General features: G+C 39.3%; 1 long non-coding RNA gene across 1 annotated transcript in view; it reads right to left on the bottom strand.

The window, feature by feature from the left end:
- Positions 1 to 19,286: 19,286 nt before the first annotated feature.
- The window catches only part of LOC125632574 (uncharacterized), a 31,618-nt gene continuing 23,772 nt past the window's right edge, over positions 19,287 to 27,132 (bottom strand). The window contains exon 2 of the long non-coding RNA XR_007355356.2: positions 19,287 to 25,729. This is a non-coding gene — a long non-coding RNA (uncharacterized LOC125632574). The remainder of the gene's footprint in view (positions 25,730 to 27,132) is intronic.

Raw genomic sequence — 27,132 nt, 5'->3', positions numbered from 1 at the left:
TAAGCTGATTTAGCTAAATTGTTACAATTTGTGTGTGTAGACAAGGCCTGAATGTGCAATGCAAATGCAGAGCTACAATATGCATATGCAAGTACATCAGAACTAAACACCGTTAATGACTGCTTCTTGGAACAGCTAGTCCTGGAACCCACAAGGGGAAAGACAATTCTTGATTTAGTCCTAAATGGCATACAGGATCTGGTCCAAGAGGTGAATATAGCTGAACCACTTGGTAATAATGACCATAACGTAATTAAATTTAATTAAATTTAACATCCTTGTAGAGAGGAAATACCAAAGAAACCCATCCCAGTACCATTTAACTTCAAAAAGAGGAACTACACAAAAATGAGAAAACTAGTTAAATGGAAATGAAAAAGAATAGTCTCAAGAATGAAATGCCTGCAAGCTGCATGGAAACTTTTTTAAAACACCATAATAAAGGCTCAAATCAAATGTATATCCCAAATAAAAAAAAAAGTAAGGGAACCGAAAAAATACCACCATGGATAAACAACAGAATAAACGAGGTGGTTAGGGACAAAAAGACATCCTTTAAAAATTAAAAGTTAAATCTTACCGAGAAAAATAGAAAGGAACATAAATTCTATCAAGTCAAGTGTAAAAGAATAATTAGGCAGGCCAAAAAAGAATTTGAAGAGCAACTAGCAAAAGAGACAAAAACTAATAGCATTTTTTAAAAAAGTACATCAGAAGCAGGAAGGCTGCCAAACAATTAGTGGGGCCTGGACAATGGAGTCAATAAAGATGCACTCAAGGAAAACAGGGCCATTGCGGAGAAGCTAAATGAATTCTTTGAATCAGTGTTCACTGTAGAGGCTGTGAGGGAGATTCCAATAACTGAGCCACTCTTTTTAGGTGACAGCTCTGAGGAACTGTCCCAGATTGAGATGTCAGTAGCAGAGGCTTTTGGAACAAATTCATAAATTAAACAGTAATAAGTCACCAAGACCTCATGGTATTCACCCAAGAGTTCTGAAGAAACTCATATATAAAATTGCCAAACTACTAACTGTGGTATGTAATCTATCTGTGTACCAGATGACTGAAGGATAGCTAATCTAATGTTAATTTATAAACAAAAGCTCCAGAGGTGATCCTAGAAATTACAGGCCAGTAATCCTAACTTCAGTACCAGACAAACAGGTTGAAACTATAGTAAAAAACAGAATTAACTAACACATAGATTAACACAATATGTTGGGGAAGAGTCCACATGGCTTTTGTAAGGGAAACCACACCTCTCCAATCTATTAGAACTCTTTGAGGGGGTCAACAACATGTGGACAAGGGTGATCCAGTGGATATAGTATACTTGGACTTTCAGAAAGCCTTTGATAAATTCTCTCACCAAAGCTCTTAAGCAAAGTAAGCAGTTATGGGATATCAGAGGGAAGGTCCTCTCATGGATCAATAACTGTTTAAAAGATAGGAAACAAAGGGTAGAAATAAATGGTCAGTTTTCACAGTGGAGAGAGGTACATAGCAGGGTCCCCCAAGGATCTGTCCTGGAATCAGTAGTGTTGAAAAAATTAATAAAACTTCTGGAAAAAGGAGTATACAGTGAGGTGGAAAAGTTTGCAGATGATACAAAAGTACTCAAGATGGTTAAGTCCAAAGCTGACTGTGAAGCATTACAAAGAGATCTCCGAAAACTGGATGACTGGAAACAAAATGGCATATGTAATTCAATGTTGATAAATAGAAGTAATGCACATTATTTAAAACATAATCACAACTACACATGCAAAATGATGGGGTCTAAATTAGCTGCTACCACTCAAGAAAAAGATTTAGGAGTCATCATTGATAGTTCTCTGAAAACATCTGCTCACTGTGCAGCAGCAGCCAAGAAAGCTAACAGAATATTAACAACCATTAGGAAAATAAGACAGAAAATATTATAATGCCACTACATAAGGCATGGTACACCCACACCATGAATACTGTGTGCAGTTCTGATTGCCCCATCTCAAAAAATGATATATTACAATTGAAAAATGTTCAGAGAAGGGCAGCAAAAATAATTAGGGGTCTGGAACAGTTTCCATATGAAGAGAGATTTAAAAGAATGGACTTGTACATCTTAGAAAAGAGACAACTAAGGGGGAATATGATAGAGGTCTATAAAATCATGAATGATGTGGACAAAGTGATAGTTACCCCTTCACATAGCACATGAGCCATGAGTCACCCAATGAAATTAATAGGCAGCAGGTTTAAAACAAACAAAAGGAAGTATTTCTTCACAGAACATACAGTCAACCTGTGGAACTTGTTGCCTGGGGATGTTGTAAAGGCCAAAAGTATAACTGGGTTCAAGAAAGAATTAGATAAATTCATGGAGGATATGTCCACCAATGGCTACTAGCCAAGATGGTCAGGGACGCAACCCCATGCTCCAAGTGTGCCTAAACATCTGACTAGAAGCTGTGACTGGACAACAGAGGATGGATCACTCAATAATTGCCCTGTTCTGTTCATTTCCTCTGAAGCCTCTGGTACCGGCCACTGTCAGAAGACAGGATACTGGGCTAAATGGACCTTTGGTCTGACCCAGTGTGGCCGTTCTCACATTCTTTTTAGCTGCTGCGAATATCTCAATTAATAAACCTTTACTGTGGCGTATAGAATAAGGCCATATTTGTTAAGACTGAATGATGGGAATGTGCATTTTTACTACACACAAATGTGGGCTGACATATAATAAGAGGCCTATTTTTCTGCACACAAATTATAGCAGAATATGTACAAATACATACTGTATGTTTCTATTAGTGATGGGAAAGATAAACATACAAATAAGGTGTTGAGGTCTGCAGTTCTTTCATTACCCTGCAGTAGCATTCTCATTAATACAGGATCACAGTCCTCTGTGCTTCTTGTCCTATGCAGCATTATTAACCATGCGCTTAATGGACAACTTTGTGCACTTACATTGTGGAGGATAAAGCTAACACTGTTTACAGTTTAACATTACAGAGAGTAAGTCTGCATTGATTGGACAAGAGGCAATTGTGGTGGAACCACTGAGCCCTCCCAATTGCGCCAGTCACTTACACATGCACCCTCAGAGTTTTACCAAGGCTATGGGTACTCCAGGCTTCTAGTTTACGCCATTCAGGGACACCGTGGAAGGGAAAAAACAAAACACAGACTTAGCAAAGACATTTCTTAACAATAGTCACTTTACTTTTAAAGTACCTGAGAGTTACAGATCTTTGAAAATCACTAAAGTCCTGTGATTTGCCCTTTCCAGTCTGACCTCATGCATTCTTTGAGACCAGGTTTGTCATCATGTCACACTGAGCAGAGTCCTTCCTGCCCTCTCTTTTCTGCACATCGTTCTTACAATATGGCGATGGTCAGGCCCCTGCACAGAGCAGAGCCCCACTCCTAAGTAGGCCTCTGTCATTGTGCCATTTGCTCAACTTAGGAAGCTCCACGCCGCTCTGTCATACCTGCCCCACAACCCCTGCAGGTGGCTGTGTAGAAAGACCATTGTTCCAGGGGGATGAGCCAGTCATTCAAAGTCTATAGCCTCAGTTGGCTCTTCAGTGAAGTATCAAACACTTTTCCCAGTCAGGGCAGCTGTACAGTATACTGTTCTGAGGCAAGTTCAGAATAGTTTTCAACAGATAGCACAAAATAGAGTTCATAAGTTGATACAGACACATCCCACCCTGTTGCAATCATCGTTACACAACACAACTGTAACAAAATACCCAGGGACATTTATTCATCATAAACCTGTATCTCACTCATTGACTTAGCATTTAGGCAAATAAAGAGTTTTTTAAAACAAAAGAAGTAATTTCTAGTGTCCACAGAGTCCAGCAATTAAATTGTATATGGATATACATAGTAGTTAGAGAGTTTACATTTAGTTATTTGGGGATAAGGAAAAATTATCATATAAGGAGATGCGTCTTTGGCAAAGGTGACCCTCACCAAGACAATATTATTCCGGCATCTTGAGTGGCTGATGACTGTATGAAGGAGCCTTACTTCTGATAAGGAGCAGGGCTAATCTCATCTGTAGCAAAGGTGAACTAATTGATGAAAATATTTTGGGGATGAAGTGCACTCATCAGATGCCTGCATCTACCCCTTTATTTGTGATAGAAATTTATTCACAGATAGTAATGTCAATTTAGTAGATGCTGAATTGATACAATGATCAAGATGAATGCTTGGGGTTTTTGTTGTTGTTGTTGTTTTTTAATGAAACCTCATATTGTACAAGTAAAGTAGTGGCCTTCATCTCAGGCATTTCATTACCCAAACAACTGACTGATAATGGACCATTGAATCATTTCTTATTGCTTGAATAATGGTGTTATACTGAGTGAATGTAAAGCATGAGAGGATGAATATAGGAACATACCAAAGTTGAGTACTTTTTCTTTTTGCTATATTTAAAGGTTTCATTGGTTGCAAAATGGTGTCTTAAAGGATGTTTCTAGACATTGAGGTATTTGATTGATTTCTGGTTTCCACTGAGTTTATCTTGTTAGTATTAACTACCTAAATAGTCCCTCATTTCTTCCTGTTTTTGATTTTTTTAATTTCACATTACAAACAATTTGAGCCAAATTCAGACCTGGTTTGAGTCTGCAGCTTTCACTAGGTCAGAATTTGATATTTTGTCTATACCTCTGTTTCGACTAGGAAATAGACCAACGGCTGGAAATGGTTATCTGTAACAAGTCCCCTTCAACTGGAGCTGAAAACTATTTAGCTCCTAGTGTATGCAGTACAATGCCATTTTCAGCACAATCACAGAAACTGTTCTGCAGACTTGGTGCAGTTAAACCACATTCAGGTCCAGTCCTAGGGGATCTGTTGATGCTGACTATCGTTTTTAGTCAGTAGTCTAGGACAGACAACCATATTTGCCAACGGGTGAGTGTCTAATGTAGACAGGACTTAAAAAATAAATGTATATGAACTTTTACTTATATTTATGATGCTCGTGTGGATCATAGTTAGAGGCACACTTTTTGAAAAATCCTTCCAACGTCTTAATCAGAATCTCATATTTTCTAATAAAACTTATTGCAAATCAACTGTAGGACAATGAGAAAAGACACACTAACATTTTGAATACTACAGGAGGATCACTAGTAAAGAATCTATAGCTATGACAAGCCACAATATTTTCAAGGTCCTCAGCAACCTCAAAGTGAATTTCACAGCTAGACCATAATGAGAACAAGATTCTAGAATAAGTTCCTATCTCTCCAATTGGGTGTGAATAAATAGAGTCAACATCTTTGAAAACATTTTATACAATGGACTGAGTCCTTACATGAAGAAGCAGCAAAACATGACAAATTTGCGTGACTGCTTTTGACATGTTGAAACGTTTTTTAATTCACATGTTCTTCCACATTTGTGAACTTTTAAAACAACAACAGACAGACAGATAATTTAATAGCTTTGGTGGGTAGCACTGTGGATTGCCATACAAAAGCTCTGGGCTTGGAAGCAATTCCGAATTGTTGCTCCTTGCATAGAGAGGAGGCAGTGGCTCACATAATACCAAAAGTTAAGCATTCAGCCAGTGGAATTCAGGCTTTGCTAGTACTCTTATAGGAGCATTCCTAGTGCTTGGGACTGTAGGCATGGGGTATGGAAAGGTAACCAAACCAAAGGAAGGAAATTAAGTGTAAAAGCAGAACAAAGTATCAGCCCAGCATAAAGGAGTGGTGAAAACATAAGGACCCATTGAGAATACCCCACCCCACCATCCCACTTCTGAGAGGTAAAAGTTCCCAGCTCTTTCTGGAGATGATGAATGCAAACTGAAACAGAATATAAAGAAACATACACTTTCCTGCATAGTTTTTTTAAAATCTATAAGAGTTTGATTACAGATGCAGAATTTCAGTTTATCAGATTCCTGTTGCGTATTAGAGTTACCACAGTAAATATATGTAGCACAGATTGATGAGATGACATCACATATAATAACAATTTAAAAAAAAATCGTTAGAAAGCATATCATAGTTCACTTGTCCTAAACTCGATTTTTCTTTACAAGTACAAATAGGAGTTTGGCATTCTAGGTGAAATAACTTTTTTTAAATGATCACTATCTTTTTCAGTTTGAGGGATCTGTTCTTAGTTCTGAACTCTTAATTCTTAGGTAGATCTTGAAAAAAGTAATCAGGATGTTTCTTTATATTCTGAGGTTATGTTAACTGACCCTTTTAGCCAATGTATACTTGCCTCCATAAAACAGAAAGATAATTTTATTCTCTGTCACTGCTGATGTCTTGTATTTTATGATAGTATTAGACTGTTTATTTTTAGACTGGGGGGAAAGTGAAATTATAGATAGTAAGCAATTAAAACCTAGAATTTTCAAGCTGCCATTGCAGATTACAGACAAAACTGTATTTTAGTTGAATCTTACTAGTAGATAATGTCAACTCTTCTGTAGTCTACCTGCCTATAATCCACTGCCAAGAGTAAATAAGGGGTCTTGGGCATTTTTTTTTCTTTAGTCTATCACCTCTGTGTTACAGAATTCATGAGAAAGGAAGAAAAGTATATAAATATAAGCATCTATTTTTTCATTTTACATTAGATATGTAACAAGGGACAAATTACTACCATCTCATCTTGAGGTGAGTAGTTAGGAGCTTGAGGAACTGGGAAGAGAGGGCTAACCATTTAAAGCATTTTTAACCATTGTACAAGCACTTTCAACCATTGTACATTTATGGTGCAATATTGTGGCAGCGGAAGGAATCACACAGAGGTGTCTCCTGTAAGAGACTGCCTAGGAGTAACAAAGTCTTCAGAACCACTGAAATATGGAGGTTTTACTTGCTTTGAAACGTCTAACCATGCAGAACCACTGTAGAGGACTCTTGAGTACTACTGTGTACTCCAAGGCCCCATAAACTGTTAATTGCCTTAGAATACCCAGTTCCTCATGACTACCATAGGCACTGGTGGAAGTGCTCCTGAAAGGGTTTAATTGCTTTGGGATGCCCAACTGAACTGTGGAAGGAGGGATTAGATGTAGTTATGAATAGCAAAATTTACAAAGGGAACTTGGAAATTTACACCCCCATGACTGGCAAAGCCAGGAAAACCTGCTGTGGATGAGTGAGCCCTGAGGACAGTGCAGGTATTGAAGAGAAGAAAGACAGTTTAAAGAAGGTGGGAGAGACAATGGTGCAGGATGGGTCAGTACATCTAGGCATATAGGAAGAGAAAGTAGCATGCAACCGTGGGGATTGAAATGCACCAGAACAGTCCATGTGGAGGCTGTGGTAGGAGAAGACAACAAGAGAAGAGCTGTGACCTGGTTGCAGTTCAAAGAGCATTAGGAACTGTGCATAGCGTGCCACAGCAGTGTTGGGACACAGAGAGAGAGAGAGGAACACAGAGAGCTAGCTGAGAGCAGCTGAAAGTGGGCCAATAGAGAGGAATATTCTGTGAAAACAACTGAGATAAAATGAAGTCTTGGGGCCAGAAAGAAGGAACCCAGGAGCAAGAGCTGCAATGAAACAGATGGAGGAGGCTACTGCATGCTGGAATGAGAGAATCAGAGATAGTTTCAGAGAGTCATGTGGCTGGAGAAGAAGCAGGGGAGGACTGTTCAGACAGAAAGGTCCATCATGGGGCAGAAAGGCTTGTGATAAGCAGAGAGGTCATTCAAAGGAGTCCGAGGAGCCATCCGGATATAGGACACTTGCCTTCAGGAACAGCAGTCTTTATGGTCCTGTGTGTGCTTCTGTTCTCAATTAGGATAGAATGAGGCCATTTCTACACTTACCAGTAGATCAGAACTGCTAGAATCAATGCAGCGGGTGTTGATTTAGCGGTCCTGGTGAAGACACGCTAAATTGATGAGAGAGCACTCCAGCTCCCTGAGACGCGTAAGGGAAATTGCTGGGAGAGCATCTCCCATTGACACAGTGCAGTGTAGACACCGCAGTAAATGGATCTAGCTATGTCAACTTCAGTTATGTTATTCACGTAACTGAAGTAGCGTAGCTTAAATTGATTTACCATGGTAGTGTAGACCAACCTCAGTCTTTTTAACCTCCCAGTTCCCAGCATGATGTAATTATTTTTCTTTACACTGGGACATCTTGTTGGCAGAAGTGTATCCCTACTCTTTCCTGACTTCCTAGAGTTTTCTAATATGCTATTTTAATGAGGCAGTGATGTGATTTTTAAAAAAATATTTGAAATAGCTATATAGTATAGCACAGGGCAGTCTGTGATACGTAGTGTAGAGAGGGCTTAGTCCTGCTCCTGTTGAAATCAATGGAAGTTCTGACACTGTCGTAGAGAAGTAACTACTAAATGTTTTACCAACCACCTTGTAAATCAAAGCTGGGTCACTAAATAGGGAGGGCAAATTTTCTGGTGGTGCTCAGGGATGTTTTATGGTGACTGACTATAGCACTGCGTGTGACCATGTCATTAATTTGGTAGTATTATCTTTTATATAATAAACTTTGCTATACAGTAGTATACTTAATAATGTCATTTTTAAAGCTGAACTAATAAGAGGAACTTTCATGCGATGCTGCAGGACAGTTCATCATATGCAAACCTTTAAAATCCATCTAGATCTTATTTCTGGCAAAACCAGGAAAAGTTACATTAAAATACATTATGTTTATAGGTCTGTTTGATTTGTGCAGCGGCAGTAGCTAGGGTATAGGACTGTGACTGAGAAACCTTGGTTCTGTTCCCAGCTCTGCTACTGTATTGCAGGGTACTTTGAGTAAGGGCTTCTCTCCAGTAGGGGTGCTACAGTGTCACAGTTATGCCACTGGAGTGCCATAGCGTAGGTACATCCTACAGCAGCAGAAGAGTTTTTTTCATTTGTGTAGGTAATTCACCTCTCTGATCAGTGGTAGCTAGGTTGACAGATGCATTCTTCTGCCAACCTAGCAGTTTCTACGTCAGGGGTAAGGTCAGTCTAGCTTTGGTGCTCAGCAGGGTGAATTCACACCCCTGAGCAACGCAGCTATGCCAATCTAAATTTCAAGTGTAGACCAGGCCTAAATCATATAAATCTAGATTTTCAAAAGTGCCTATGAATTTTGGGTGCCCCAAGTTTTGAGCAGTCACCTTGAGATATGTAGGTGTCTCAAGCCAGGCAGCTGAAAAATGAGGCACTGCAAATTAATGGCGATTACTAAAAAAATGTGGCCTTAACCTCTCAGCACCTCAGTTCCTATATGTGTCTAACTGGGCATAATGATGTATATCCCACCTTTATATATCAGATATAAAATGCTACATATGAGGAAAAGTACTATATTAGTGCTCACAATTGTTAGTTTTCACCAACTATCTTTTTAAAAGAAGAGTCTTTAGCTAGCTCCACTGGTTTTAGTAGCAGATGTATGGCATCAGTGCTGGAGCTTAGTCAGATATAGGTGATATGAGTGCTTGATTCATGTTCAGCCTTGGAAAATAGACATAGTCTGTATTTAACCCAATAAGCAAATAAATATTTACAAGGGCTATCTCATTACTAGATGCTAATTTACAATTAATCAAACAGATGATCTGACATCTGCTAATGAAACAAATATCAATATTACATTTAAAAACATACACAGGAATATATACATAACTAGAATGATGGGTTTTTCAAAAAACAAATTATAAACCAAGGCTACCTTTGAAAGCTACGAAAAAGTCTGGCCTTATAAAAGAGATTAATATAGGATGCATATTAAGCATCCAGGATAAAAATATTATATTAACAAGCATTGTTAAGGTTGCTGTGGTAACTTCTCAGTTTTTCCTTAATAGTAATGTAAAGCTTTCATTAATGGCTAGCACGAATTAGACCTTCTCCTAGGCAATCTGAACTCATGTATGGCCATCTACTAAGGGGTTTTTTTTAATTGAATGAAGGATTTCAGCCTTTTTTTAAAGTGGTTGTTTTTCCTGATGCTTTCCCCTTTTTAACTTCCCTGCTCCTGAAGTGTTACTTAAGGGCATCATTAGTGAACATTTTGGGCTACTGCCCAAATATTAATAGCAAAGCCCTCAATGTATTTTCTGTTTGTTTTGATTGAGACATTTTATTTTGCCTTCATTTTCTTCATGATTATATTGATCATAGAGATTGAAGTCTCATTCTTTCTCTCTGAGCACCTTTTCAGTTTGGCAAGAAAAATGGTGTAAATACTAGACAAAAACTTAAAATCCTCACCACTTTGTCCTCCTAAACAGTGTACTCATAAGTGGCTTTTGTTATATTTTGTTGTTACTGTTGCTGCTGAATACATTTGTTAAGGTGTCCTCAATTTGATGAGTTCAATCTATGTGGAATCTCCCTTTAACCATAAAATCTTGTGCTGTGAACCTATCAGATCTCACAAAGTAAATATCTGTATACAGTATTAAATAAACAAATAATCAGAAAATAGGTACCTTGCTTTAAGGAGGCCTAAATATGGTTAGCCTGAGTCAGTAACTGGGTGAGAGACTTCCGAAGATCATCTAGATTTTGTATGAAGTACAATAAATTCTACTTAGGGTATGCTTGCATAATCAAGGTGCTAATCAGATATTAACTATTCCAATTAATCCTCACAGTGTCCCGGAGAGATAGACATGTATTATGCTCTCCATTTTATGGTGATGATGAAACAGAGACCAGGTTTAAATGCCCAAGACTGCATATCAAAATGAGTGACGGACCCAGGATTAGAAAGTAGGAGTTCCTGGCTCTCAGTTTCATTTCCATTCCACCAAACCATAAAAAAAAAATCTATTGTTGGACATGGCAATATGGGGCACTCTTCCCTCTGGCGTCAATAGTGAACAGTACCTTGGTATGGTTTAGAGCAGTGGTTCCCAAACTTGTTCCGCTGCTTGTGCAGGGAAAGCCCCTGGCGGGCTGGGCTGGTTTGTTTACCTACCTTGTTTACATCCCTCAGCCTGCGCTGCTTCCAGCAGCTCCCATTGGCCTGGAGCAGCGAACCGCGGCCACTGGGAGCCACAATTGGCCAAACCTGCGGACACGGCAGGTAAACAAACCAGCCCGGCCCGCCAGGGGCTTTCCCTGCACAAGCGGCAGAACAAGTTTGGGAACCACTGGTTTAGAGGACTCTGTGCAGCTAATGATGTCATCTGTCAAATTAGACAATAATTAACATCCTGACGTCTTTCAGTCACTAAAGAAAATTTGGTGTTTTTGTAGCATAGGGACCTAGCATCCTTGCCAAATTCCATCTCTGATGTTACACTGTTTTTGCTGCACCTAAATCCTCTCTGTAGTTTCCTTCTTCACTTCATGTCATAAACTGTGTGTAATATTGCTGTGCAATGCTAAGAGAGCTGCTGCAGCCCGCCCATCCCAGAGGAGACTGCATTTCAGTGGTGGATGACATGCTCCCTATTTATTCATTACCTACCTCATATGATTGTTCTGAAGTTTAAGTAATTAATATTTGCACAGCACTTTTAGATGCTCAGTTGAAAGGTGCTATAGAAATGCAAAGTTCTGTTGGTCTTTTCAGGCAGGATGTATCCCCTACACCCCATTTCTTGTGATTTAAAGAGGGCAATAGGCAACATAGAAGTGGTGGACCCTAATTCTGACCATCTTCTTTCTGTTTGTATTTGGGAGCTCTCTTGGTGGTGAGGAAATGGAAGGATCAAATTAAAATTCCCTAAATTCAAGTTTAAATCCTACAGTACTGAAAAATCTTTGGTTATCTTTTTCACTTTGCCTGATGGTAACAAATTTTGGAAGAGAATTCCTTATCCCTTCCTATAAAAATCTAATCTTTTTATAGCCTAATCCCACAAGGAGTGGAACTGAGGACCTCTTCTTGGCTTCAGTAAAAGTTGCAGATGCAGCATGTCACAGGATTCAGCTCTTAAAGTGGTGTGTGCCTGTGCATATAACATATAGTAGGAATGAAAATATATATTTTTTAAAAACTTCATTTTAGTTTTATTGCTCTAAAAGAAATTTTTAATAGGATCTTCAAGTGGGACATTAAAGCAACTCAGATGATGATCTGTATCTTTTGAAAGTCCTGGAAGACCATTTGGTGAATCAGACAAGCATGTGTTTTTCCTTAGTAATCCAGTTTATTGCATAAATAAGACCCAGTCCAAAAGTCTCCAAATTTACAAAGCTCCCAGTGAAGTCAGTGTGAGCTTCTTCTGCTCCAGGATTTCTACTTCAGTTCCACAATTCAAAGCATATTCATCAGAAAACTTCTAAAGACTGATATAGCAATATACATAAAATTCATAAGGAAATTATAGCCTTTGTTTTTAAAATGGCATGTGTATGGTATAAATATTGTTTAAAACATTGTTTCTTTAAAAGTCATCACATCCATCTTTGCCTGCTTTCTACTGTACCTTACCCAAATCTAACCTATTTCTTGAAATCTCATTTTAAAATAATGTTTTATTAATGGTCTATTAATAGGCAATCATTTAAAATAAGTCTGATTAAAAAGTAGGATTAATTTTAAATCATTGTTCCGAAAAATGTTTCATTTATTGCATTCCTTGTGGCTATTTAAGTTCAAAATTGTATAGCTAGAGGGTAAATTGTAGATACTGCAGCTTGTTTTATCATTATGATGAAAACATTACTCAGATTTGTAATACTAATTAAACTTTCCCCATGACCCTTGACTTTTAATACAAAAGTTGTGTCTCTGTTTTAAAAAGCTTTATTTCTTCAAAGCTATCTACGAAATATGCTCAATGTGTCTGATAGTCAAAGGATACATCATCATTGCAACTTAGTCATCATTTTAGTTCAGTTTAGAGAATTCAAAAACTAGAGAGATTTTGTTTCGTACTGTGAGGCAAATGTGAGGCGCAAACAATCTGCATTATCTGGGACAGTGAGTACTCTTGAAATGTATAAATACAATGTGTTTTGCACAGTGCAATTTTTTTGTAGTCATAGGATGTAAGAATTACAGACAAATCTAAAAGTGTAGATGTTTTTAGTGATAGGAGCTATAATCACCTAGGTTTTTAAATACTACTAATAAAAAAACAGAAAAATATTTAGGATTTTTATTTATAATTGACCTTATAAGTATTTAATTAAATTATCTGAATCCCTGTGATCTGCAATCCAGAACAGTGCTAAAGGAGTTGGCGGATATGATTGCAGAGCCATTGGCCATTATCTTTGAAAACTCATGCGATCGGGGGAGGTCCCAGACGACTGGAAAAAGGCTAATGTAGTGCTAATCTTTAAAAAAGGGAAGAAGGAGGATCCTGGGAACTATAGGCCAGTCAGCCTCACCGCAGTCCCTGGAAAAATCATGGAGCAGGTCCTCAAGGAATCAATTCTGAAGCACTTAGAGGAGAGGAAAGTGATCAGGAACAGTCAGCATGGATTCACCAAGGGCAAGTCATGCCTGACTAATCTAATTGCCTTCTGTGACGAGATAACTGGCTCTGTGGATGAGGGGAAAGCAGTGGACGTGTTATTCCTTGACTTTAGCAAAGCTTTTGATAAGGCCTCCCACAGTATTCTTGCCAGCAAATTAAAGAAGTATGGGCTGGATGAATGGACTATAAGGTGGATAGAAAGTTGGCTAGATTGTCAGGCTCAACAGGTAGTGATCAATGGCTCCATGTCTAGTTGGCAGCCGGTATCAAGTGGAGTGCCCCAAGGGTCGGTCCTGGGGCCAGTTTTGTTCAATATCTTCATAAATGATCTGGAGGATGGCATGGATTGCACCCTCAGCAAGTTTGCAGATGACACTAAACTGGGAGGAGAGGTAGATACGCTGGAGGGTAGGGATAGGATACAGAGGGACCAAGACAAATTAGAGGATTAGGCCAAAAGAAATCTGATGAGGTTCAACAAGGACAAGTGCAGAGTCCTGCACTTAGGACGGAAGAATCCCATGCACCGCTACAGACTAGGGACCGAATGGCTAGGCAGCAGTTCTGCAGAAAAAGACCTAGGGGTTACAGTGGACGAGAAGCTGATATGAGTCAACAGTGTGCCGTTGTTGCCAAGAAGGCCAATAGCATTTTGGGCTGTATAAGTAGGGGCATTGCCAACAGATTGAGGGACGTGATCGTTCCCCTCTATTCGACATTGGTGAGGCCTCATCTGGAGTACTGTGTCCAGTTTGGGGCCCCACACTACAAGAAGGATGTGGAAAAATTGGAAAACGTCCAGCGGAGGGCAACAAAAATGATTAGGGGACTGGAACACATGACTTATGAGAAGAGGCTGAGGGAACTGGGATTGTTTAGTCTGCAGAAGAGAAGAATGAGGGGGGATTTGATAGCTGCTTTCAACTACCTGAAAGGGGGTTCCAAAGAGGATGGATCTAGACTGTTCTCAGTGGTAGCAGATCATGGAAGAAGAAGTAATGGTCTCAAGTTACAGTGGGGGAGGTTTAGGTTGGATATTAGGAAAAACTTTTTCACTAGGAGGGTGGTGAAACACTGGAATGCGTTACCTTGGGAGATGGTGGAATCTCCTTCCTTAGAAGTTTTTAAGGTCAGGCTTGACAAAGCCCTGGCTGGGATGATTTAGTTGGGAACTGGTCCTGCTTTGAGCAGGGGGTTGGACTAGATGACCTCCTGCGGTCCCTTCCAACCCTGATATTCTATGATTCTATGATTCTAAATGTTCAGTATGCAGAGGGATTCAGTCACATGATTCCCATTCATTTTAATAAGAGATGCACAGGTAAATCTGTGCGCTGAAATTCATAGGCAGTTAATTTACTGTTCCCAATTTTGCTCTCTGAACCTGTGCTCCTGTCTACCTGCACCTCCCAAACACCATGAGGGTACTGAGGGAGAAGAGAAGAGGGAGCAATATACAGTGATTAAGACAAAAGCATTCAGAGATTTTTTAAGTTTATATTATTTGCTATATATGTGCAAGGATGAGAAATGCACAAACAATCTGCATTATCTGGGACAGTGAGTACTTTTGAAATGTATAAATACAATGTGTTTTGCACAGTGCAATTTTTTTGTAGTCATAGGATGTAAGAATTACAGACAAATCTAAAAGTGTAGATGTTTTTAGTGATAGGAGCTATATAATCACCTAGGTTTTTAAATACTACTAATAAAAAAACAGAAAAATATTTAGGATTTTTATTTATAATTGACCTTATAAGTATTTAATTAAATTATCTGAATCCCTGTGATCTGCAATCCAGAACAGATTCTTGCTGAATCCATTCGGTACCTCAAAAAGTGTAGGTGGGGGTTGTATAGTACCAGTGTCTAAAATGAAATACACAGAAATGATTACCAGCAATTCTGTTGAGTTTTGTCCCATCAGCAAGCATTGAGCAGATAAGCACTCTTTTGAATAAAGGAGGAAGGAAAGCTTAGAAACATGAGTAGAGAATATGAAAGGAGATGGCAAAGAAGAACAAAGATTTGTTAACATCAAGCCCACTTCCAGCCACCATTGCTTCTACTGAAATCAACAGACTACTTAAATACTATGGGTCTACTCAGCATTAGTAAGGGTGCAAAATTGGGGTTTTTGTCTCAAAGGGATTTTCTTCTGAGCCCCCCTTGTCAACAGTGAATATGTAACATGATTTAAAGATCAGTCACTAGTGCCAAATATGCAGTGAAGTTATACTTATCTGGCATATGACTGTAATGTATACTGCTTGCATTTATTAGATAGGCAGCCACTTGAGTTGATCAGCTACAAAAATTTCATGAAAAAGAGAGAGTTGCTCACCCACTATGAATAAATGTAGTTTTCCTCACCACTTGCTGAGTCAGCCTCACTTGTGGTCTGAAAAATGAAATCAAAGAGGTTCTGCATATACTTTGTTTTCAACTTGGGATCCTGAGGGCAATAAAAAGGGAACTTTAGGACCAGATAAGGTGGCTTGCCCTAGGCCTTTTGCACAGCTTCTGCAGCACAAACGGAACAGAATCCAGTTCTAACTCCCCTGCTAGGGATACTCACAGGGTGCAGATCCAGGTGATAAGTCACTCCCCCTCCAATCCCCGGAAAGGGGGATATCTCTAGGGAAGGAGGAGCAGCCAATGCATTCTGATTGTTCTCAGCTGGCAAACAGTTCCTGAAGGATCAATGCCAACTGGTACAAGTTAGAGCAGCCCCGGGCTCCCTTAACTTGTGACCAGATGAAGAATGGGTAGAGAATCAAGGAGCCAACCAGCTTCCTGGCAGGCCTGCTCTCCTGTACTCAGTAGCTGCCGAGCACATCAGAGAGTCTGGCTCTCTGTCTTTATAATGCTCACCAGTGGAACTGAACATGAACTTCTCATGTGCTCTCTGAATATGGGACATCTAAAAGAAGCACAAACTGCAAGTGACTTAACTTTTTTCTAGGGCAAATAATAGATTATTTTTCCCCGATCTGATCTTTATATTGACAACTGTTTCACTGGTTTCTTTTGTACTTACTTATACTGAGGTAGCATTCTGATCTGGGAGATGTATTTTGCCTGGGTATAATGAGAAGGAAGAGGACAATGACTTGGCCTCCAGCACTTAGCTAATGAGTTCATCCTGCCAAGAATCCATTTCCATATGGGGCAGTTGGTATCATTGCCCCTTTTCCTTCTTCAGGATATATACTTGGAAGGATTCATACTTCTGTTCTCTTAGCTGCCCTCCATGCTCTTCAAAAAATTGTTACAGACCTCATTCATACGGACCAATTGACTGTGGATCGTTTGATACACATATTTTATTTAAGACCCTATCTGATTTTTTACACAACAGCTTAGTAACACTACTTAATATGAAAGGCTATTGAAAACAACTGGCTGAAAAAAGCAGAGGCTGAGAAGACAAGTGCTCTGCAATGTGAAAAAATGCTGACTATATTTGCACAGTACCAGCCATAATGACAGCATTATTGACGTTCCCATCTGAAGGCAGAACATACTCAAAAATAAAATTACTTATGTAATAGATTGCAACAGATAATCTGGAAGATTGGAGGGAATAGATCTAATTTAGGAGCCATATAATGCCACATGAAAAATATGGCTTGGTGTAAAGGCTGCATTTCTTGTATGCCAAAAAAAAAGAGTTACTTAAAATGCTGTTGTCATTTCTGGACTTTCAGAGGAGTGTCTTTTCCAGCCTCAAATCTGATAGTGTGGACTCTGCTATACTTAAGAGAACAAAGTATGCATGGCTCACTGAAGAAGATTAAATAAAATATCTTCATGCAACAGCAAAATGTGATCTCGCACACACTCGCTCAATTTGGAGTCTGTTAGAAGAAAGACCTGCATGAGAAGCAAAATAAGGTGCATCGCTGGCCTTTAACAATAATGGTGCTATCTGGAGGCAATTTGAAAGATAATAGCAAAAACTCTAAAATAAATTTTGTAAATTGTGAGAGAAGATTTGGAAACATTTGTACACATTTAAATAACAAACCTTTGAAAGACAGTGTGTAATTCATAACTGACATGTTCCTAGCCACAGAAGATGAGATCAAGTCATAAAGAGGCTACATATTTACAGTTGAATATAATCAACATAAAAGAGGTAGTTAAGGTTAAAGTGGCTGAAAGGAAGAAACTAGAAGAAAGCTCATAGCAGGACCTGGTAGGATTCCACATCTGTGATGATATGTCCATAAATTCTTAGTTGGCTGTTCCAAGTCTGGAGGGATGATGATTCACTGTGTACATTTTGTGGTCACCATTTCATTCTCCATCATTTGTTTCACACTCAACCTCTGCCATTGCACTATAGAATATTCTGCTCATGTTTTGTTAAATGTGAACTGGACAATGTTGTTTTGTTTTTAAAAGATGGCAAAAGTACTTCTGAAGAAGCCAGGATATTTCTTCCACCATTGCATGGAAACTGTTGGGGTTGCATCATCTGATACCTAGATCAATGTTTCAATAGCTCCTCTCTGTCCCTCAGTGCCTGGAGAAGGATTCTCCAACTGTTGCACCTCTTCTCCTCCTGATAACACAAGCTAAACAAGCAAAGAGGTGTGTTGGTTTACACACAACCATTCAGTTGGTTTCTCACATATTGCTGAGATTGAAAAGCTGGCTTATATGTGAGTTTATATGACAGACAGAACTTCACTAGTAGTCACAAAATTTGAGACAATAATTAGTTGCCTTTGGTTCTGAGGGGAATGAGAGGCAAACTTCTGCTTCTCTACCAGAGAATGGCATCGTAGTAACTATTCATAGGTGTTATTGTTCTGTTGTAAACCCATATTTTATTCCATTACTTCCCCAAAATTGTTCCATTTGGGCTAAAATTTCTCATGCATGGTCTCATTCTCAAAGTGAATTTGTTTTTGTAACTTCCAACAAAATTGGCTGAAATGAGTTATGGGTGCATTAAAAAGATACATAATACCCTTTAGAACATAATACAATTTTTATAGTTGGAAAAGACAAAAATAGGTTCTTTGTTAAACTTCAAAGCTGCTGGTGGCTTGTGCCCACATCTGTACAGCTTTATATATGAATAAGCTTGGACAGGAACAAGGTTTCAGTCACCAGCAAGGGACAACTACCTCTGACACTTGACGAATTTTCACATATACATAGAACTTTGTTTTTGTTATTTATCAACTTTCCTAGGTGCCCAAAGCTGCTGGTGGGCCTGGATCTCCGTTGCACTATGGCTGCTTTGCAGCATTGAAAAGCAGCAGTATGCCTGAGCAGAGGAATCTGCTACTGAGATGGGACCATTGTAACAGCTTCTCCTTATTCCAGCCTCCAGCATAAGGGCCGTTTCCATGGAAAGAAAGGCACCTCACAACTTCCAGGTGCTGGAATGACCCCTAAGTACCATTGGTTGCAGGTGTAAGACAGAGTAGCTTGCTCTCTTATGCTAGGTGTTGGTGCATTCCAGCTGCAGGACTGGGGAGCTGCAAACATGGTTTCAAGGCACCTGTACCTGCTGTCCTCATCTGGATATCTGCTGAGTACAGCTTGGCTGTTCCACAGAATCTGTGACACTGATTTAGCTAGAGTTTTTTGCACAGGGAATAATTACAGAATTGGGTCCAGAAGCTGGAACTCTGAAAATACACACCCTAAAACACAGATTAATGACTGTGTTCAAACTATCCCACAATATATGTAGGGTTCATCTAGAAAGTTGCAAATGGTGTGTGGAAAAGTGTGCCACCTTGCTGAGTGGCAGTGCAAGGAGGCTGAAGAGAATGACATGTAATTATGACTGTGCTCTTTGCTATAATATTCATTATATACAACATTAGAAAAACCCAATAAATCCAAAAGCCTCAGATAAAAAAAGTTTAAACTTTTTTTTTAATTTCAAAACCCTCCAACTCTTCCTTTTAAAGAAACTCAAATCCTTTCAACATACACTTTTAAATTCCCTTAAACAACACTGACTTTTCCTCAGGCATTACCACACCAACACCACAGATGCAGTGCTTCCTAGCTTTACAGTAAGAGATGAAGAGAGGAGACATCTGCCAATGTGCAGAAGTTAAACTAATAAGGTAGTTAAGAAGTTCTATCGAATATTACATATTTGATCTAACATAGCAAATTACCTATATATATTATCCACAATACAATTATACTGTTAGTACAGTACATTAAAACACTTGAAGAAAGTGCATGTGGTACTTGGAACCAATGTTGTAAACATGCCAGGGCTGATCCTCAGTAATTTAAAGAGGAATTCCCCGATACTCTTCACAGTAGGGACGTCTGTATGAAACGGATCTCCTCTAAATTTTGGAAAATGAACTGCAACATTTCTTAGGAGACTGTTTTGAAATGGCAAAATAAAGACAGTTAAATATAAAAGTAGAAGTATGTAGCTTTGCAAATTTAGTTAGTGACATTGTCAACCTGCATTACAGATTTTCATATAACTGCGGGATGTCCTACTACTACTGGGTAGGTGAGAGGAGAGGATTTTCATAAATCCAGAAGTGAGCACAGAAGAAAGAAAAGGAGAATGATATACCACAGATTACATTCTCGACAGATTGTGGGTCTGACTTTCATTCTTCTATTAGTTATATATAAGTTTCTCTCACTGTGGGCCATCTGCTGTCTTGAATATATTGCATAACGAAAGAAAAATGTCTAACTGCAGATATTTTTCATTCACATAAACTTATCTCAGGTTTCAGAGTGGCAGCCGTGTTAGTCTGTATTCGCAAAAAGAAAAGGAGTACTTGTGGCATCTTAGAGACTAACCAATTTATTTGAGCATAAGCTTTTCTGAGCTACAGCTCACTTCATCGGATGCATTCAGTGGAAAATACAGTGGGGAGATTTATATACAAGAGAACATGAAACAATGGGTGTTACCATACACACTGTAAGGAGAGTAAGGTAAGCTATTACCAGCAGAAGAGCGGGGCGGGGAAAAAACTTTTGTAGTGATAATCAAGGTGGGCCATTTCCAGCAGTTGACAAGAACGTCTGAGGAATAGTGGGGGGGGGGAGGGGGGGGGAAATAAACATGGGGAAATAGTTTTACTTTGCGTAATGACCCATCCATTCCCAGTCTCTATTCAAGCCTAAGTTAATTGTATCCAGTTTGCAAATTAATTCCAATTCAGCAGTCTCTCGTTGGAGTCTGTTTTTGAAGTTTTTTTGCTGAAGAATTGCAACTTTTAGGTCTGTAATCGAGTGACCAAAGAGACTGAAGTGTTCTCCGACTTGTTTTTGAATGTTATAATTCTTGACGTCTGATTTGTGTCCATTTATTCTTTTACGTAGCGACTGTCCAGTTTGACCAATGTACATGGCAGAGGGGCATTGCTGGCACATGATGGCATATATCACATTGGTAGATGTGCAGTGAATGAGCCTCTGACAGTATGGCTGATGTGATTAGGCTCTATGATGGTGTCCCCTGAATACATATGTGGACACAGTTGGCAATGGGCTTTGTTGCAAGGATAGGTTCCTGGGTTAGTGGTTCTGTTGTGTGGTGCTGGTGAGTATTTGCTTTAGGTTGCGGGGCTGTTTGTAAGCAAGGACTGGCCTGTCTCCCAAGATCTGTGAGAGTGATGGGTCATCCTTCAGGATAGGTTGTAGATCCTTGATGATACGTTGGAGAGGTTTTAGTTGGGGGCTGAAGGTGATGGCTAGTGGCGTTCCGTTATTTTCTTTGTTGGGCCTGTGCTGTAGTAGGTGACTTCTGGGTACTCTTCTGGCTCTGTCAATCTGTTTCTTCACTTCAGCAGCTGGGTATTGTAGTTGTAAGAATGCTTGATAGAGATCTTGTAGGTGTTTGTCTCTGTCTGAGGGGTTGGAGCAAATGCAGTTGTATCGTAGAGCTTGGCTGTAGACAATGGATTGTGTGGTGTGGTCTGGATGAAAGCTGGAGGCACGTAGGTAAGAATAGCAGTCAGTAGGTTTCTGGTATAGGGTGGTGTTTGTGACCATCACTTATTAGCACTGTGGTGTCCAGGAAGTGGATCTTTTGTGTGGACTGGTCCAGGCTGAGGTTGATGGTGGGATGGAAATTGTTGAAATCATGGTGGAATTCCTCAAGGGCTTCTTTTCCATGGGTCCAGATGATGAAGATGTCATCAATGTAGTGCAAGTAGAGGAGGAGCATTAGGGGTCGAGAGCTGGGGAAGCATTGTTCTAAGTCAGCCATAAAAATGTTGGCATACTGTGGGGCCATGCAGGTACCCATAGCAGTGCCGTTGATTTGAAGGTATACATTGTCCCCAAATGTGAAATAGTTATGGGTGAGGACAAAATCACAAAGTTCAGCCACCAGGTTTGCTGTGACATTATCGGGGATACTGTTCCTGACGGCTTGTAGTCCATCTTTGTGTGGAATATTGGTGTAGAGGGCTTCTACATACATAGTGGCCAGGATGGTGTTTTCAGGAAGATCACCAATGGATTGTAGTTTCCTCAGGAAGTCAGTGGTGTCTCGAAGATAGCTGGGAGAGCTGGTAGTGTAGGGCCTGAGGAGGGAGTCTACATTGCCAGACAATCCTGCTGTCAGGGTGCCAATACCTGAGATGATGGGGCATCCAGAATTTCCAGGTTTATGGATCTTGGGTAGCAGATAGAATACCCCAGGTCGGGGTTCCAGGGATGTGTCTGTGCAGATTTGTTCTTGTGCTTTTTCAGGGAGTTTCTTGAGCAAATGGTGTACTTTCTTTTGGTAACCCTCAGTGGGATCAGAGGGTAATGGCTTGTAGAAAGTGGTGTTGGAGAGCTGCCTAGCAGCCTCTTGTTCATATTCTGACCTATTCATAATGACGACAGCACCTCCTTTGTCAACCTTTTTGATTATGATTCTATCTGTTCTTCAGCATAACACGATCTTTATAGTAGACTAAGTGTGGCCAGCCAGCTCTCTATTTGGTTACACATATGAGAAAGCTGCAGAGAGTAAATTACTTCACCTAAGGTCACAATTAATTTACACTCCAGGTGGCTGATCATCCCCCGGCTGCACAGCACCCAGCAGGAGAAAAGCCTGCTAGTTAAGGTGAAAATGGTAATAAAGTGCAGAAAATGCTGGGTACCCCATCTTCCCTGTCTTACAGCAACAGGCCTGGGGTATAAGGATGGCAAAAGGTACTGCACTAATATGTGAATGATTGGAGAGATAGGTATAGTCAAGCCAAAAGTAGGTGGGAAGAAAAGGGAGTGCACGTGATAGGGGCCCGTACAACATCATCTCTCCAGTAACACAGACCAGAGAGGTCTCAAAGGTGAAATAAGCTAAAGCAACCGATGGTTGTTTTATGTCCGCATCCTACCTATGGGAAAGAGTAAAGTATGATAGCATTGGAGCCCACTGTATGATGTGCTGCTGCTTGCAAACTCTGTAATACACACATGCCAATTTTCAGTATTAGCCAGTCTAACGGAGGCAATGTGCAGTTGATGTTGCCAACTTATGCAGCCCATGTGCTCCTGCCAAAAAGGAAATCTAAGGGTTTGCTTCTGGCTCCTAATGGCCACTATGGCCCTTGCAGCATCTATATACATTACAGCAGAATTAGCTACATCTGGATTGTCTCTGTCTCATTATACTAATTATAAGCACATTATCCGCACATCTGGACCAAACTGCTACCATTTCTCTATACACTCATGTCAGGGTATCTAGCTGGCTGCTGCTTTTTGTACCTACCTATCTATGGCTGCTTCTCCCAACCAGGATACAACTCTTCCTTTTTACCATGTTTGGAAATGTTGGGCATTCACTGCAACCTTTTCTTCCTGACTAAGATCATCTGCCTATTTGTGCTTTAAGGGAATGATTCAGCCCTTCTCTTTCACCTGACTATGGGCTGCATTATTCCATATAATCTACTGGAAGAAGGGATGGTTAAGAAAACTCTAGGAGATTTTACTCAGAGTTCCTCTCAAATCATTCCATTAGGGTCAGGATTCCCCACTCCCCAAGCCCCGCATAGAACAGCCATGGGACCAACATACGTGTGGCATGCTACAGATCCCAGGGGATGAGCACCAGACCAGAGCCATCCATACTAAGGCCCTATGTCTCTGCACCAGCTGTCTGTTCCAAGGGATCCCACTACACATCCCCATGCTCTTGCCATGAGGCTCAACTGGAACGACCCTACTAGGGACTCTTCATAGCTATTCTGGCCTCAGATACTCTTTGGAAGGGGACTTCCCCACCAGTATGGACTCATTCAGAAATATAAAACAGCACCAGACTTATCTTTCCAAGATAATCTCCTCATGACTGTGGTGATGAAACTGGGCCACACCCTTTAGTACAACTCTTTGATATGTTTGTTTCTTTGCATGAGACGGTATGATAAGCCTCCTGAAACTGTCTTAAATTAAGGGCTCTTTAGATGCTAGTATACAACCAGCTTGAGTTTGGGGGCATAAAAGGGCCTTTTGTGGAGTTCTAACAGCTGAAATGTGGAACAGATGCAGAGCTAAAGCTAAGCATATTTTGAGAAGATGGCAGAATACTGCAGATCCTGAAATAAACATTGCAGATCACAGCATCTCACTTCCATCACTTTTCATCAATATGCATATTTCACATTTGATGGCAGAATTGGGCCATTAAACATTAAAAGTAGCAGCCAAGTTAAAGCTGCCCACCCACACAAACACACACCTTTAAATTAAGAAGCTGATACTTTCATGGTGTATAGCCCAAGCTGTCTCTTATCTCAGGAGCATTAAGCCTAACGGGCAATCTTTTTAAGTACACTATGAACCACTTTTATCATTGTATTATGAAAACAATACTTTAAAAATGCTTTGCACTTACATAGTTCTATTTATCTAAAAATCTCAGAATACTTGACAGAAGTGGGTATTATTATCTCTTTACAAGTAGGGCAACTAACAAAAAAAGATTAAATGACATGCACAAGGTTGCAGAGTTAGTGGCAGTTGGGAAGAGATCCCCAATTTTTTTGCTTCAGTGCTTTCCTAAACATTATGCCATACAACATCCTACTCCTGCCCCCCAAAAGTAGGATTTTCTCCAATATCAAACACTAATATTGTTTTGTTTCCATTTTTTGAAGAAAAATATCAAACAATTTCTTATAAATTTTATTTTGTGTTGATCCTATTTGCTTGTCTCTCTTGAAACTTTGAAAATAAATTCCTCCCGTACTGCTGCTGTTCATTTCTACTAGATGACCTTGATTCCCCATTACTTCCATTGTTAATGAAAAATATTCACTATTTCCCCCCATTAACATCAAGATCTATACGTCTTGGTGCACAAGAGGTCTTTATTTGTGCACCAACATTTTTGCTGATGACAACACATTTCTGGGAACGGGTGCTAACTGTTGCTGCATATTCAAGGGCCATATTCAGAAAAACATCCCTATTCAGGAAAGGACTTAAAGTTAAGCACATGTGTATAATTAAGCACATGCTCAACCACTTTCTTGAGTCAGTACCAAAAAGAGTACTGAAAAATACTGAATTGTGCTTAGAGTCCTATAAAAACTGTGACGATTAGTTTCCCATACAATACCATGATAGTTTTCTTTAAATAGGAAAAGAAACTCTCAAATCTAGATGATTAGTAGATAAACTTCCCCACCAGTTTATAATAATTTATAAGTGGGTCAGATAGTGGTCATGAAGTCTTTGTCGGTCCCTGTAAGCAATCATTTATTGTGACCAGTGGAAAGAACATCCTATTCTGTGTGTTCCTTTGGTAGGATACCAGAATGATGATGCAGTATAAGATCCTTTTCCAAAACCCATGTCTGTTTTCTTTTCAAAGCATGTGAAGAGTTTGATGGTTTAATAGGTAGCATTATATGACCTTCTGCACTGGCAGGTTCTGCCATTTAGACATGTAAGTAAATTTTTCTCTTCACATGTGAAAATGAAGAGTATGGTTTATTCAAAGCTTCACGGCAGAAGATGTGGAAGTAGATGTTTTGGGGCAATAGAAATGCCAGTAGCCAAGAGCAGAATCATGAGTAACTTCTGTTAAGAAAGGTATCTCCCAATTGTAGCTAGCCAACTGGTTTCTGTACACTGTCTAATGCTAGAGGCTGCTTCTGTTTTGTTGAGTACTGTGCAAAGCATTTAGTTGGTAGTAAGAGTTGCAAGGTTTCTTCATGTGATTAAAGAGGCAAAAGAGGCCTTCAAGTACACATCCTGCTATATTCCAGTAAATAAATTACTGGATATTTTAGAAGGATCTTCTACCGAATAATTCACAATTAATAAGCCCATCCTGGATACCTAGGAAAGAAGATACCTAGAAAAAAGAAAATGTATGCATAAGTACAAATAATAAATAAATAAAAATTAAAAATCGGAATAGAACACTTAGAATAATTAATACTATTTTATGTTACACAACCATAGATTTTAATTAATGATGGCCAAGATTACAGATTAATATTTATAAACAAGGATGCATTTCTCCAGTCACCATTTAAAATGCATTTTCATGGGGTGGTCTACTAACCTGGTGGAGATGTGCTACACTGAATTGATGCACTGAAGATCTGAATTACATGACCAAGACTAGTCTCTAGCTCCCTAAGCCAACAAGCGATAGAAATATTATTGAGAAAACACAATGGAAGCACTTATATCTCATCACCACACCACCACCATCTTCTTTAATTATGAGTAAAATGCATCAATCAGCCTAAACACGCAGGTTAGCAAGGTTGTGTAGTTTCTGCCCTATTCACTACCATGCTATACAAGTTTACGTATTAATTATTTTCCTAGCTATGCCCCGTAAAAGGAAAGCCAATTCTAGTACAACTAATACCATGACATACATTTTATTTTAAAATCCAGTATTTATTAAAATAACCCTTTGCATAATCTTTGGTCCGAAATGAGGTTTTCTTTTATTTCATCTTGGTACTACTTTCCCCCAGTTTGCTTCACATTTTTTCCCATTACTAAGAAAATCACTGTAGTATACTGTAATCTAAGGGAACAAGCAAAAGCGTCCTTCACGGTGATATCAATGCTGTTCAGTAGTTCACCCATCATTTTTTGAAATACAGTCCACCCCCCTTTATAACCTGAGGAACACATCAATGATCCCCACAATAAAATGAGCCCCAGAGATATTCTCATGTCTTCTATGGTTCTGATTCAGCAAGGTTCTTAAGCATATGTCTAACTTGAAGCATGTATGTTGTCTCAAACTACTTGAGTACATATTTAAGTACCTTGATGAACTGGGGCCCGTATGACTTGAAATGTAGTGCCATTGCACAAAAATATGACATTATTTTATCTTTAAAAAACAAAATGAAAAATGTTAAAATCCCAGAGACAATTTACAATTTGTATAGAAAGAACTCATGGCAGTCTGATTTAATCTAATTTACATGTAGAGAAAATCAAGGGTTAATGAAGTTAAAATGTTATGTGATCAGAATCAATCCAGGGTCTTTTCTCTGTTCATTATTCAGACGAACAGAAAATGCAGTGAAGTGTTCATTCTTTAAATGTTCCTAATAAAATTCTTAACTGAAAAAGGTGAAGGGTGTTAAGCAATGATGTTAAACTGTTGTGAAACAAGAGGAATTACATTCTGTAGATTCCTTTATTGGCCAACCTGTGCCTATGCATCCTATGATTTATAATCATAATAGCTATTAATCCTAGACAGAATATACAGGAAACCTT

The sequence above is a fragment of the Caretta caretta genome, chromosome 2, assembly GCF_965140235.1.
Source record: "Caretta caretta isolate rCarCar2 chromosome 2, rCarCar1.hap1, whole genome shotgun sequence".
NCBI lineage: Eukaryota > Metazoa > Chordata > Testudines > Cheloniidae > Caretta > Caretta caretta.
This window is presented reverse-complemented; position numbering and strand designations above follow the sequence as displayed.